Below are 12653 nucleotides of genomic sequence, written 5' to 3'. Positions count from 1 at the left end.
ACACATCTCATCTTTTATTTGGAACAAATGACCAGCCAGAATCCCCAGAGAAATACTTTAAAAACCAAACTGCCCTTCAAAATTTCTTATTTTACAACTGGGTGACAAATATACAATCTACACTGTTCTGGTTTCAGAGTCATTTCAGACTCTGTGATTGGGTCCCAGATTGAGTCAGTACTGAAGAGGGTTCTTGCTCCCCAGTCTCACCATCCTGACCAGCTGCACTACTGTGTGGTCCTCTTACTGCCATCTCACGTTTTCCTAACAGTAATTCCATTGTCCGGCAATTATTTGTACAATTGTCAATGATATCTACATTGATATTATTTTTCCTAGCTTTTCTAACACAAAAATTCCCCCTTCCGTTCATGTTTTTAGATACGCTATATTGCCAAAAGTATTCGCTCACCTGCCTTGACTCACATATGAACTTAAGTGACATCCCATTCCTAATCCATAGGTTTCAATATGACGTCGGTCCACCCTTTGCAGCTATAACAGCTTCAACTCTTCTGGGAAGGCTGTCCACAAGGTTTAGGAGTGTGTTTATGGGAATTGTTGACCATTCTTCCAGAAGCGCATTTGTGAGGTCACACACTGATGTTGTACGAGAAGGCCTGGCTCTCAGTCTCCGCTCTAATTCATCCCAAAGGTGTTCTATCGGGTTGAGGTCAGGACTCTGTGCAGGCCAGTCAAGTTCATCCACACCAGACTCTGTCATCCATGTCTTTATGGACCTTGCTTTGTGCACTGGTGCACAGTCATGTTGGAAGAGGAAGGGGCCAGCTCCAAACTGTTCCCACAAAGTTGGGAGCATGGAATTGTCCAAAATGTCTTGGTATGCTGAAGCATTCAGAGTTCCTTTCACTGGAACTAAGGGGCCAAGCCCAGCTCCTGAAAAACAACCCCACACCATAATCCCCCCTCCACCAAACTTTACACTTGGCACAATGCAGACAGACAAGTACCGTTCTCCTGACAACTGCCAAACCCAGACTTGTCCATCAGATTGCCAGATGGAGAAGCGCGATTCGTCACTCCAGAGAACGTGTCTCCACTGCTCTAGAGTCCAGTGGCGGCGTGCTTTACACCACTGCATCCGACGCTTTGCATTGCACTTGGTGATGTATGGCTTGGATGCAGCGGCTCGGCCATGGAAACCCATTCCATGAAGCTCTCTGCTACTGTTCTTGAGCTAATCTGAAGGCCACATGAAGTTTGGAGGTCTGTAGCGATTGACTCTGCAGAAAGTTGGCGACCTCTTCGCACTATGCGCCTCAGCATCCACTGACCCCGCTCCGTCAGTTTACGTGGCCTACCACTTCGTGGCTGAGGTGCTGTCGTTCCCAAACACTTCCACGTTCTTATAATACAGCTGACAGTGGACTGTGGAATATTTAGGAGCGAGGAAATTTCACGACTGGATTTGTTGCACAGGTGGCATCCTATCACAGTTCCACGCTGGAATTCACTGAGCTCCTGAGAGCGACCCATTCTTTCACAAATGTTTGTAAAAACAGTCTGCATGCGTAGGTGCTTGATTTTATACACCTGTGGCCATGGAAATGATTGGAACACCTGATTCTGATTATTTGGATGGGTGAGCAAATACTTTTGGCAATATAGTGTATTTTCAGTTCCAAAACTTTGTTAAAAACTCATTTCCCAACTTTTCGAATCTTCCACAAAAATCCCATCTAGATCAAATTCTTGAAGTACCTTCAGATAAAGGTTGTTTCCAACACATTAACATATATTTTGCACTTTTTTTAAATATTTGGTATTATAAATCTCATTTATATAAAATTATACCTCATTTTTGAGTACTTTCTACAGCGGGTCAAATTGACCTGAAGATAACAGGAGGGTTAAATGATTGGAGTTTGCCAAATACTTTGATTTAACTGTTTTTAGAGAAACAATAATCAGAAAGAAGACATTCTTAAAAAAGAGAGATTTGATTTGAAACCTGAACTGCTATCAGGACCATGCTGAACACCTTCTGACCAATCCAAATCAAGTATAAATTTTAATGTCAATACTGCACATAATTATCAAATAAAAGTCTATCCAGCTGTTATGCAAAAGTCTGTAATAATGTTTCTCTTGAGCGTTTTAATTAAAATCCATATTGTGGTGTAATTTATACACATTGATTTGTCCATTATGACTTTTGGACGCTTTATTATGTCCATTTTATGATGAAAAAGGAATATAAACTGATATCTACTGGTTTCCTGTCAGGGTTGTGGACTGTTTTCTGGCCACTAGAGACCCCCACTGCCTTTTTGTTGGTTTCCAGTCTCTGTCATTATGTCTAATAGGTGTCCCCTGTGCTTTGTTTAGGTTTGTGTATTTAAGTCACAGGGACCTTCAAAGATGATGAAAATACTCAGATCTGTGTCTCAGCAGATCAGAGAAAATCAGTGAGATCAGTGGAAATCACATGTACCTAAGCTATATTTTTAACACCACATGTTTAGCTTGGTTTATCACCAGTCTTCTATCATGTCTTCTTTTACATTTAGTTCAATCTACAAGCAACAACAACAACACTCTATTCACCTTTAGAGTTTAAGATACTGGGAACTCTTTATATACAATTGTCCTGATGTGAAGGAAAACTCACACGAACCAGTGAGTTAAATGCTTAGCTAGCCAGGCTGCAAATATAAACATGCAAAATAATAAGACACAGACCGCACAACATTTCAGTCACAACCTTACAAGCAGCATATTCTCAGCAGCTACTAATGAACTAATAGAGGTGTAGATGACATTTATAGGTACTGATATTCATACCTCTGGAGGAAACAAGGCACTGCTCATCATCTGGCCGGTTGTAACCCCTAATAACACAGTGGGATGTTTGTACATAGCAGGGACTGGGAGGAGGAATGAAGAGAAATGTGAAACAGTTACAAAACATATACTTATAAGTTACACTCATACAGTATGTGAAAAACTATACTTTTTGTTATGGTGTTTTTTGGAGAATTTATTTAATTTCAGAATAAGGGTGTAACCTATTAAAAAACAAGGAAACGAACGGTTTTGAATACTTTCTACAATATATCAATGTCCCATTTTATATACATATTACAGATGCAGCTCCACAATACATGTTTTTTCCCATTCAAGATCGGATGCTTCCCAGATGGGGAGAGTAAGCATGAGATTTGTGCGGAGTTCTTTTCACATTTCTCCTTTCTCTCTTCTGTCTTCACAGTAACCTTTGTACTCATTCACTCTAACACTAATTTAGGGACACAAATAGCAGAGACCATGGATATGACTAAGCAAGCCTATTATGTCAAACCATAATAAAACAACTCACCTTACCTTCCATAGAATTTAGCTTGCATTTAGAAGGATGTACTGTTATGGCTAGCTCAGCAGTGAGAGACCTGGGCGTAATATTAGACAGCAACTTGTCCTTTGAAATCATATTTCCACTATTACTAAAACAGCCTTCCACCTTAGAAATATTGTCAAGCTTAGGAACATTTTATCTGTATCTGATGCAGAAAAGCTAGTTCATGCATTCATGACCTCCAGACTGGACTATTGTAATGCATTACTAGGTGGTTGTCCTGCATCTTCAATAAACAAGTTTGAAGAATGCAGCTGCCAGAGTTCTTACCAGATCAAGAAAATATGATCATAAAACCCCAATATTATTATCCCTGCACTGGCTACCTGTTAAGTCTAGAATTGATTACAAACTAGTACTACTTACATACAAGGCTCTAAATGGTTTAGCTCCCACGTATCTAACCAGTCTTCTGACATGCTACAATCCACCACGCTCTTCAAGATCACAAAACTCTGGACTTCTGGTAGTTCCCAGAATATTAAAATCTACAAAAGAAGGTAGAGCATTTTCGTATTCAGCTCCCAAATTTTGGAGTAGTCTTCCTGACAGTGTTTGGGGCTCAGACACATTCTCCCAATTTAAAAGTAGATTAAAGACATATCTCTTTAGCCTGGCATACACATAACACACCCAATAACCTTGTACTCCAGTACATCTGATCAAATGCACATTATCATCTAGTCCTGCTAATATTACGAATGCTAATTCCTTTCCACATGTTCCTTTTTTTACCCATCCCGAGGCATCTGGAGATTGTGCCAGCTCCAGTAGACAGAGGCCAACCCTGCGAGGATCCTGAACCTCAGCTGGATTCTGCTTCGTGAGGATTTGGGTATATCAAAGCAATGCTGCCAGCCCTATGTGGACTTTGAGGACGACAACAACCTCCTAATTAATACACACTAACATTCTACATCACACTGTAGACTGTACATAACTGCAGAAAGGACATTGTTCATATCACACTCTTCTGTCTTTAGAATAATTTATAATCACACTCTCCGGTGTCACCCAAATGAAGATAGGTTCCCTTTAGAGTCTGGTTCCTCCCAAGGTTTCTTCCTCATACCATCTAAGGGAGTTTTTCCTTGCCACATGTCTCCACAGGCTTACTCACTAGGGATGATTTTGTCTAACATCTAGGACTTTTTACACTATGTTTTTTGTTTCTTATGTTCTGTAAATCTGCTTTGAGACAATGTTCATTGTTAAAAGTGCTATACAAAAAAAAAATTAATTGAATTGAACTGAATAGAATATGAACGCAGCCAGTCCATGATTTGTACCACTCAAAGGACACATTCATGAAGATTATGAAGAAGGGAAGCATCTTCCCTTCTAACTGGTCACCAGATTTCCATGTAAGCCAGTCCTTTGCATGCAATGTTTTGACTTTGGCTCCCAGACAGTGTGGTGTAAATATATAATGGCCTTGTTTCTTGTCAAATAAGGATGTGGAGACACACTGGTGGATCAGAGAAATATAATATCTGCATTGTATTATTTATTTATTTATTTGATCTGTTTTGAAGTAGTATTATAACAAGCGATAAATTATAGAGCCATTATTTGAAATAATTATTCATCCCTTACTTGTGAATCAAGCACGTGACTTAAATACTCAAACCTAAACAAAGCACAAGTGACACCTATTAGACATAATGACAGAGACTGGAAACCAACAAAAAGGCAGTGGGGGTCTCTAGTGGCCAGAAAACAGTCCACAACCCTGACAGGAAACCAGTAGATACACTATATTGCCAAAAGTATTCGCTCACCTACCTTGACTCGCATAGTGCTTAGAACTTAAGTGACATCCCATTCCTAATCCATAGGGTTCAATATGACGTCGGTCCACCCTTTGCAGCTATAACAGCTTCAGCTCTTCTGGGAAGGCTGTCCACAAGGTTTAGGAGTGTGTTCATGGGAATTTTTGACCATTCTTCCAGAAGCGCATTTGTGAGGTCACACACTGATGTTGGACAAGAAGGCCTGGCTCTCAGTCTCTGCTCTAATTCATCCCAAAGGTGTTCTATCGGGTTGAGGTCAGGACTCTGTGCAGGCCAGTCAAGTTCATCCACACCAGACTCTGTCATCCATGTCTTTATGGACCTTGCTTTGTGCACTGGTGCACAGTCATGTTGGAAGAGGAAGGGGCCAGCTCCAAACTGTTCCCACAAAGTTGGGAGCATGGAATTGTCCAAAATGTCTTGGTATGCTGAAGCATTCAGAGTTCCTTTCACTGGAACTAAGGGGCCAAGCCCAGCTCCTGAAAAACAACCCCACACCATAATCCCCCCTCCACCAAACTTTACACTTGGCATAATGCAGTCAGACAAGTACCGTTCTCCTGGCAACCGCCAAACCCAGACTCGTCCATCAGATTGCCAGATGGAGAAGCGCGATTCGTCACTCCAGAGAACGTGTCTCCACTGCTCTAGAGTCATGTGACAACACTGAAGTAATGCCACTCTGCTACAGTGTAAAGTAGTGAGTGTACAGCCTGTATAACAGTGTAAATTTGCTGTCCCCTCAAAATAACTCAACACACAGCCATTAATGTCTAAACTGCTGGCAACAAAAGTGAGTACACCCCTAAGTGGTGTAAGAAAAATAAAATGATGAGGGCATTGAAGATCTTAACGTAGAATTTTATTGCAGCGTCGCAGTGACAAAATACATAAGGTACTTTGGGTTCATCGGAGTCAAAAAGAACGCAGGACAAATCCTGCTATAACCTTTTATACAGTGTTTCCCGTGTGTAATTTAAATGAGTTTCACTTTAAATGTAAATTAGTGTAAGAACTGAGTATTCCCCAAATGGCTGGATGATACTGTCGTCTAGCCGGATGTCCTTATATGGTCATCAAGGTCACGTATACCTTGGCTAGGTATTGTTCTAAGTGTCCCAAATGTCCCAAATGGTCGGGTGATACTAAATGGTAATCACAGTCACGTATACCCTTTGTTCAGGGACTGTTCTTGATATCTTGCTGCCGCTCCCAGACTAATAATTGATTGGATTAAGTGTTCTAAATGTTTGGTAACGCTGCTTTAAGATAATGTAAAGATACCAAACAGATAAACTGATTTGAATCAAAGATATTTCTATATGATATGTAAGCCTTTTTGGGAATGAGCTCTTTCAGATGTGTACTGTGGAGTGGAATCTGGGTTGAGGCAGTCTGTAGTTTCTTACAGTCCCCCCTTTGATGCTTTTGGCCCTGAAGCATCACAACACTTCCTTTACACAGATTACACCTCCCATTTCGGGCAGGTGCCCAGTGGCGGTGAAGCCCTGCAGTGGGTTATCCTCCTTCGGCCCTCAGAGAATCTTACCCGTCATCGAAACTTCACCTCATGCACACTGGTTATGGCTCCATTCCACTAGGCAAACTTATCATAATGTTTCTTTTTAAGAACCAAACATTTAGAACACTTAATCCAATCAATTATTAGTCTGGGAGCGGCAGCAAGACATCAAGAACCGTCCCTGAACAAAGGGTATACGTGACCGTGATTACCATTTAGTATCGCCCGACCATTTGGGACATTTGGGACACTTAGAACAATACCTAGCCAAGGTATACGTGACCGTGATTTAATATAACATTTACATCTTAGAATAAAAAAAAACACAAAAAGAACAGGAGCAAGGCTCCATAGTCCTTATGGATGGCCATACAGCAGATATTATGTTTAAAAAACAAATGATTATAAAATAATAATAATAATAATAATAATACAGTGGAACCTCGACATAAAAATCCCGTCTTCAAATTTTCTCCTTAAGAATTGAAATTTTGAAAGAAATTAGCATCGGCATATGAAGCATTTTCAACATACGAACGAACCGAACGCCGGCTAAGTTGTAGATTTTTGGGAGGCTGGAACGGATTATCTACATTTACATTATTTCTGAATTAAATTTGTATGCCGAGGTTCCACTGTTGTAGTAATAATAATAAAAATGAATGAAAAAACATTAACTTAAACAAAACTGGCAAGTCCCTTAAAGGTTAAAGGTTGTCCCACTTTAGACCTGGGTGTCTGACCCATGGTGGGATTGACCACTCGTCACAGAATGGACTGTGCAAAAGAATCTGTTTCTTTTTAAACAATTTGGTGCCTTTCGTGGTTGAAAGGAGGTTCATCAAAACTACCTACCTTCCTTCTTACCCACCTAACTGCATACTGACCACCACATTCTGCCACACCCACCTGCACCACCAGGCCTCATACACCCACCTGCCCCAGTCAGCCCAGCCCACGCAGCTACCCCAATAGGCTTCCCCTCCCGCCCACCCCGTCAGCCTGTAACACGCAGCCCTGCCCTACCCCACCCGCTCCGAAACACAGCCCACTCCATCGCCCGCCTCCTGGCCACTGTACGACACCACCGCCCACCCTCTCCAGACCGATCAAGCGTGCCTGCCCTCCGGTGGGCCCCGCCTGTCACGCACACTACGTTCCCTGCCCCTCCACCTACCTAAACATGACCACCCCCTCCCGGCCTACCCAGTCCCGCCCAGTCTACTGCACCCTCTCACCCCGCTGAATCCACCGACCTGAACACACACCTAACTAGGAACTAGAGCTGCACGATTACTCCTTAACAAACGGCCATCACGATTCCACACCATCTTAATCCTACTTTACTACAGTTCAGCTAAATCTATTTTCATGGAAATGAGAGAAGTGTAACGAGGAGAGAGGAGCGTTCCCAAGTATCGTCTATTTTTTCGGTTTTAAACTAGATTACGCTGCATTACAAGCAATGTTTAGTCACGGTTTCTACACTAAACGGTAACACCACCAACCTGTTTAATCACCTGAAACATTACAGACCACACTAACGTTAATAAAAGCGACGTTATTCAGCGCAGGGGAGCGTCAATAAATGACTAACTGAATGACACTAAACCGATGCTGTTACAAACACCTTCACACTGTCTTTCACATGTGAGTAAAAATTATGATTTAAAATCTATTTTGATTAAAATAATGTCTAATTTAATTTACTAAAAGGCTTAAAAATAAGATAAAATAATACAATAAACATAAAATGATTAAAACTAATAAGATAAAAATAAGATTATTATTTTATTATTCTTATTACAGATTATTAAGATGATTTTACTTTTTATAAGTAATAAATTCTATTTAAATAATTAAAATAAATTCATTAATATTAATTATTTGTGTTTTTTTAATAAATTCTATTCATTACTACAAAAGTGAAATAAGAAGCGCCTCTTCATATTACATTTTGAGGGCTTCTTCTATTTTATATGAATATCTTTATGACAAAATTGAGATTTTTATTTATTTCTCATGAAAAACCTGGTAGTCATTTGTTTATATTTGTTTAAATTTAATTAAAGCCAAGAGCATTTTTTCTGTTTTGTTTACGTTTGGTAATTTAAGGTGCAGGGTTTCTAAACCACTAAAAGTTCAAAGAAATAGAAAAGCGTGATTTATATTCTAAAAAAACGTTTTATTTATTCATAAAAATATTTTTAAAATTACGATGTATTTCTCATTTGGTCCAGAATCGTGCAGCTCTACATCACACCTAAACACCTGAAACTCAACCTACTGACCTGAACAACTGTCCACCAACCTGCTCACTGACAGACCACCTACACACACCTACTGACCTGAACAACTGTCCACCAACCTGCTCACTGACAGACCACCTACACACACCTACTGACCTGAACAACTGTCCACCAACCTGCTCACTGACAGACCACCTACACACACATACTGACCTGCACAACTGTCCACCTACCTGCTCACTGACAGACCACCTACACACACCTACTGACCTGAACAACTGTCCACCTACCTGCTCACTGACAGACCACCTACACACACCTACTGACCTGAACAACTGTCCACCTACCTGCTCACTGACAGACCACCTACACACACCTACTGACCTACACAACTGTCCACCTACCTACTCACTGACAGACCACCTACACACACCTACTGACCTACACAACTGTCCACCTACCTACTCACTGACAGACCACCTACACACACCTACTAACCTGAACAACTGTCCACCTACCTGCTCACTAACAGACCACTTACACACACATACTGACCTGCACAACTGTCCACCTACCTGCTCACTAACAGACCACTTACACACACATACTAACCTACACACCTGCTCATCTACACACAAATACCCCACCTACACAAATATCTACCTATCTACACCCCACCTACACAAATATCTACCAATCTACACCCCACCTAATCATGCCTACGCAGTTGTGTATGCACGCACCCACCTACACACCCCACCTACACAAATATCTACCTATCTACACCCCAACTACACAAATATCTACCTATCTACACCCCAACTACACAAATATCTACCAATCTACACCCCACCTACACAAATATCTACCTATCTACACCCCACCTAATCATGCCTACACAGTTGTGTATGCACGCACCCACCTACACACCCCACCTACAGAAATATCTACCTATCTACACACCACATATACATGAATATCTACCTATCTACACACCACATATACATGAATATCTATCTACCTACACCCCACCTACACAAATCTCTACCCATCTACACCCCACCTACACAAATCTCTACCCATCTACACCCCACCTACACAAATCTCTACCCATCTACACCCCACCTACACAAATCTCTACCCATCTACACCCCACCTACACAAATCTCTACCCATCTACACCCCACCTACACAAATCTCTACCCATCTACACCCCACCTACACAAATCTCTACCCATCTACACCCCACCTACACAAATCTCTACCCATCTACACCCCACCTACACAAATCTCTACCCATCTACACCCCACCTACACAAATCTCTACCCATCTACACCCCACCTACACAAATCTCTACCCATCTACACCCCACCTACACAAATCTCTACCCATCTACACCCCACCTACACAAATCTCTACCCATCTACACCCCACCTACACAAATCTCTACCCATCTACACCCAACCTACACAAATCTCTACCTATCTACACCCCACCTGTACAAATATCTCCCTAGCAGGGATAACTAGCATGCACAGGTCTGGTGAGCGGTGAGCAGAGGCCGCCGGGCTAGGTAGGCAGGCGGGGCGGGCCGGACGGGCCAGGCAGGGCCAGGGCAGACTACGTGGACAGGCAGAGCAGGGCAGGTCGGGGGGGGTTAGCCATATGGGGCAAGCTGTGTGAGCTGGGCTGAGTGGGGCAGGCTGGGTGATGCAGGCCGGGTGATGCAGGTAAGGTGAGGCAGAATAAGTGATGTGAAGTACGCTAGCTGAGGCGTGATAGGATAGGAACGGTAGGAATAAACTTACATATTAGAATTGTTTTGATTATTCTCAACAATTTTGATCTGAACTTCAGTTCTCAGTTCAAAGAACTCAATATCCAATGTCAGGTGATGTACACGTGATGTCAGGTGTAATAATAATAATGTAAATATTATAGACATCACTTTTCATAATACATAATGTTTAGTCTGTGTACTTGCCAGTGATGTTTTATAGTAAAAAAAAAAAAAACCTTAACATTTATGACTGCATTAATAACTATAGCACTGATAACAAAATCTTATCAAATAAAATCTAAATGTAAAGGTGATGAGGAGAGTTTACAAACTATACTGAAACTCTAATATCACAAAATCTCCTCAGATAAAATCTAAATGAACAGTCTGTACAGGTGATGAGGAGAGTAATGGGCTTTGGTTTTGCCTGAGTGATGAACTTCATCCATCTACATCTGGAGAGCAGACCATCACGCTCACCAGGACAGAACCACAGGCCAATGGTGATTCAACATCTGGAGGACAGACCATCAGGTTCCCCAGGACAGAACCACAGGCCACTGGACATTGATGAATCATCATCTGGAGGGCTGACCATCAGGTTCCCCAGAACAGAACCACTGGCCACTGGTGAATCATCATTCATTCGTTTATCTGCCTTACGGACTCCAGTGTAGACCGACACACACACATACAGTAATTCAGTTAGTAATCCATCCTGTCTCAATGTTGCTCTGAATATGAACATCTGGAGTAAATATAAGAGTCTGAATAGAAAATGATACGAATCCTTCACTAGCTACTCGGCAGTGTAGATACCTTGCTAAGTGATTTAGAAATGTTAACAATAGTCTGTGAGGATTGTAACGGTACTGTGAACTGAAGGGTCGAACTCCAGATGTTGCTCAGATTTAAAGCTGGACTCTTTCTGTTCATCAGAAGGGCTACAATGTTCTGTATTGTCTGGCAGCAGCTGGCGAAGTTTCATCAACCACTTGGGTTCTTCTGCTTTCTGCCTTCGCAGCACCTTCTCAGAGAGCTAACAAGACACAAGACTTCCCCTGGAGTCAAAGTGAGCGAGAAGAAGAGGAAGATATGTTGTGATCATGGCTGGAAGGAGCTAAAAGGACAGTGAGGTTGTGGAGCTCAGGATGTTCAGTGTGTTTTAGCTTCACTGCATGAATAACGTTCATCTTCTTCTTCTACAGTATGAGGCACAAAAAACTCAACGTGTTTTCTCATCACCTTCGTTGCAATAATCTTCACTGAACTTCTACAAATCTGCACAACAGCAGAACTTTATAGAACAGGACTCTCCAACCTGTTTTCCGTTAAGACCTACTTTGACTAAATGGATAATGTTTTCATTTAGATCATTAAATTAGAGTTTTAAACACTTGTCAGTTTGAAGACACAAAAAAAATCTCTCTTAACTCAGTCTGAAAGTGTGAACCGTCTCCAAAGTAGAAACATGTCCTAACACGCCCTCAGTCACATGTCCTAACACGCCCTCAGTCACATGTCCTAACACGCCCTCAGTCACATGTCCTAACACGCCCTCAGTCACATGACGTCAGTCACACGCCCTCAGTCACATGCCCTAACACGCCCTCAGTCACATGTCCTAACACGCCCTCAGTCACATGTCCTAACACGCCCTCAGTCACATGTCCTAACACGCCCTCAGTCACATGACGTCAGTCACACGCAGTCAGTCACATGACCTCAGTCACAGCTGGTAAATAACACCTGAATAGCAGTGAATAAACCCTAACTAGACACTAATAATCAATTAAGTAATTATTAACTAATAATCGCTGCTATTAAAACTGATCAGAACTAAAGGTTGTGAAGTCTAAATGTACAAACTACAACAACATGACAGAAGTACACCCAATCAATACAGGAGCTTTCTGAACTAATAGATTTGAT

This window comes from Hemibagrus wyckioides, unplaced genomic scaffold, assembly GCF_019097595.1.
Source record: "Hemibagrus wyckioides isolate EC202008001 unplaced genomic scaffold, SWU_Hwy_1.0 Contig29, whole genome shotgun sequence".
Lineage (NCBI taxonomy): Eukaryota > Metazoa > Chordata > Actinopteri > Siluriformes > Bagridae > Hemibagrus > Hemibagrus wyckioides.
Note: the sequence above shows the minus strand (reverse complement) of the source record.